The 3,816-nt window shown below is 41.7% G+C and overlaps 1 non-coding gene across 1 annotated transcript; it reads left to right on the forward strand.

The window, feature by feature from the left end:
- The first annotated feature begins 2,948 nt into the window (after positions 1-2,948).
- On the forward strand, positions 2,949-3,055 carry LOC141709618 (small nucleolar RNA R71). Its single transcript, XR_012570183.1, has one exon. It is a non-coding gene; the product is annotated as a small nucleolar RNA R71 (small nucleolar RNA).
- Positions 3,056-3,816: the final 761 nt, after the last annotated feature.

The raw sequence follows: 3,816 nt of genomic DNA on the forward strand, positions 1-3,816 counted from the left end.
TTGAGAGTCTCGAATGCTGCCAAGCATTCATCATCAAATTTGAAAGGCACATCTTTTTCGAGCAAGTTGCACAACGACTTAGATATCTTAGAGAAGTCCTTGATGAAACGCCGATAAAAACCCGCATGACCAAGAAAACTACGGATTCCCTTCACAGAAATAGGTGGTGGAAGATTTTCAATGACGCCCACCTTGGCTTTATCCACCTCAAGACCTTTACTAGAGACCTTATGCCCAAGAATGATGCCTTGCTGCACCATGAAGTGACATTTTTCCCAATTGAGCACCAAATTGGTTTCAACACACCTTTTGAGTACCAAACAGAGATTATTCAAGCATTCATCATACGAATGTCCAAACACAGAGAAGTCGTCCATGAACACTTCGACATTATTTCCAATCATATTGGAGAATATAGCCATAACGCATCTCTAAAAAGTGGCAGGTGCACCACATAAGCCAAAAGAAACTCTGCGAAAAGCAAACGTGCCAAATGGACAAGTGAAAGTAGTCTTCTCTTGATCTTCATGTGAAATAAAAATCTAATTGTATCCCGAATAGCCATCTAGAAGATAATAATACTCATGACCAGCCAACCTGTCAAGCATCTGATCAATAAATGGAAGAGGGAAGTGATCCTTCCTCGTGGCTTTATTCAACTTTTTGTAGTCCATGCATACCCTCCATCATGTGACTGTTCGAGTGGGGATGAGCTCGTTCTTCTCATTTGCTACCACAGTAATACCTCCTTTCTTAGGTACACATTGCATGAGGCTCACCCATGAACTATCAGAAATAGGACATATGATTCCTGCATCCAGCCACTTTAGAATTTCTTTCTTCACCACTTCTTTTATGATAGGATTAAGCCTTTACTGTTGCTCAACAGTCGGCTTGCTGCCTTCCTCTAGCAGAATTTTATGCATGTAGTACGAAGGGTTGATCCCTTTTATATCTTCTATAGTCCATCCGATGGCCGATTTGAATTCTCTCAAAATCCTCAATAACTTGTCCTCATCATTAACTGAAAGGTCAGATGCAATAATAACAGGAAAAGTAGATGCATCACCTAAAAAAGCATACCTCAAGTGTTCATGCAATGGTTTAAGCTCCAAAGTAGGTGCTTCCTCAATAGATGGTTTGAGCTTTCCCTCAGCATTCTTGAGATCAGTATTTCCTAAAGATTCAAATGGCATGTCTAGCTTTCATTTCCAAGGAGAAGCATTCAGATATTGTAACTGCTCATTGCCTTCATCATCTTCACTGTCAAAATCCCCCAATAAGGCTTTTTCTAAGGCATCAGACCTTAGCACATGATCAAGTTCTGAAGTAACTGCAGAATCGACCAAATCCACCTTGAAGCACTCCTCATCTTCCATAGGGAATTTCATCACATTGAACACATTGAATGTCACATCTTGATCTTGCACCCTCATAGTGAGTTCACCTTTTTGCACATCTATCAAGGTACGACCTGTAGCCAAGAAAGGTCTTCCCAAGATTATGGGAATCTTCTTATCTTCCTCGAAATCCAGAATGATAAAATCTGCAGGAAAGATGAGATTGTCCACCTTTACTAGCACGTCCTCCACGATGCCTCGTGGGTATGTAATCGAACGATCAGTCAATTGTAGAGACATGTAGGTGGGCTTCAGATCAGGCAAATTCAGCTTTTTGAAGATAGACAACGGCATTAGATTGATGTTTCCTCCCAAATCACAAAGGCACTTGTCAAATGACAACTTGCCAATGGTGCAAGGAATTGTGAAGCTACCTGGATCCTTTAGCTTTGGAGGTAACTTTTGCTGCAGCACGACAATACACTCTTCTGTCAGAGCAACGGTATCAAGATCATCCAGTTTCACCTTCCTTGAAAGAATACCTTTCATGAATTTCACATAACTAGGCATTTGCTCCAGAGCCTCAGCGAAAGGTATGTTGATGTGAAGTTTCTTGAACACCTCTAGAAACTTATCAAATTGCTTGTCCAGCTTTTGTTTTTGCAATCGCTTAGGAAAAGGTGGTGGAGGATAGAGTTGTTTCTCCCCTGTATTACCCTCAGGCAGAGTGTGTTCAACAGTAGTCTTCCTTAGTTCCCCCTCTTTATCCTTTTGCTTTTCTTCTTCATCCTTAACTTCAACTTCTACCTCTTTTGCTTTTTTAACATCAATAACTTTTCCAGACCTTAAGGTGACAGCTTTGACTTGCTCTTTAGCTTCCTTCCTGCATGGCACTTCAGTATCGCTGGGAAGTGCGCAAGGTTGACGATTGAGCAAGGCATTGGCTATTTATCCAATTTGATTTTCCAAGGTCTTGATAGAAACAGCCTGACTTTTGCACAACAGCTTTAACTCCGCAAAATCAGCACTAGAAGGTGGAGCAGCACCTCCTTGTTGAGGATATGATTGCCTTTGAGCAAATTGCTGAGGTTGCAGGAATCCAGGTGGATTAAACTGTTTTCTTGCAGCTTGCTGATATGGTTGCTAAACAGCATTCTAATTATTGCTCTAGCTGAAATTGGGATGAATTCTGTTATTAGGATGATAAGTTGCGGGCACAGGCTGCTGCGGTCTCTGAAAATTGTTCACATACTGAATAGATTCATTAACAAGAGAACACCGATCTGTAGCATGAGAGCCTGCACAAAGCTCACAGTCACTAGCTATTAGATTTACTCCATAGTTGGCTAAAGAATCGACCTTCATAGACAGCGCCTGAAGCTGCGCTGCAATAGCTTTAGCTACATTAACTTTCAGAATACCTGCTACCTTCCCATGCATCATCCTTTGAGTTGGGTTTTGATACTCGTTTGCAGCCATAGTTTCAATGAGATTATAGGCCTCAGTATAGCTTTTGGCCCACAAGACGCCTCCAGAAGCTGCATCGAGTATGGGCCGAGATTGGGCCCCAAACCATTGTAGAAACCAGTAATCACCATCCACTCAGGCATACCATGATGTGGACACTTTCTCAACATCTCCTTGTAGCACTCCCAAGCTTCGCACATAGATTCTCCTTGTTGCTGCTCAAACTGAGTAAGAACACTCCTCATAGCCGCAGTCTTGGCCATTGGATAGAACTTCACCAGAAACTTTTGCGCTAGATCTTCCCAAGTAGTGATGGACCCAGCTGGTAAAGAATGTAACCAGTCCTTAGCCTTTTCCCTCAGAGAGAATGGGAAAAGCCTCAGCTTGATAGACTCATCAGTAACACCATTATATTTGAAAGTACTACAGATCTCGACAAAATTCCTGATATGCATGTTGGGATCTTCAGTCACAGCACCTCCGAAAGAAACAGAATTCTGCACCATCTGAATAGTGCCCGGCTTGATTTCAAAAGTATTGGCCTGAATAGCCGGATGAATGATGTTTGACTGAATGTCATCAATTTTAGGATGAGAAAAGTCCATAAGAGCTGCATCAGCTTGAACTATACGATCACCCATTATTTCAAGTTCTTTCTTTTCACTCTCTTTATCTGAATCTTCAAAAACTATCTTCTCCGGAAAATCAAGAGTTATATCTGTCTCCTCAGCTTTATCCAGATTCCTCTTGCGAGTGCGAGAACATGTTTGCATAAACGCTCGCTAGAGTACCTGAAACACAACCGGAAGCAGTATGTAACAAGTCTTAATCAATGAATCCTAATGACCACTAATGGCAAGTACATAAACTAAACAAATTAACACCGAGTCCCCGGCAGCGGCGCCAAAAACTTGTTAGGCACAAAGCATGCGCTAAATAATTCACGCAAGTCTACGCGTTCGCATGTAATATAGAATAATTTCTAGTTCGTTCCCACAGAGACTCTGAT

Source organism: Apium graveolens, chromosome 2, assembly GCF_009905375.1.
Source record: "Apium graveolens cultivar Ventura chromosome 2, ASM990537v1, whole genome shotgun sequence".
NCBI lineage: Eukaryota > Viridiplantae > Streptophyta > Magnoliopsida > Apiales > Apiaceae > Apium > Apium graveolens.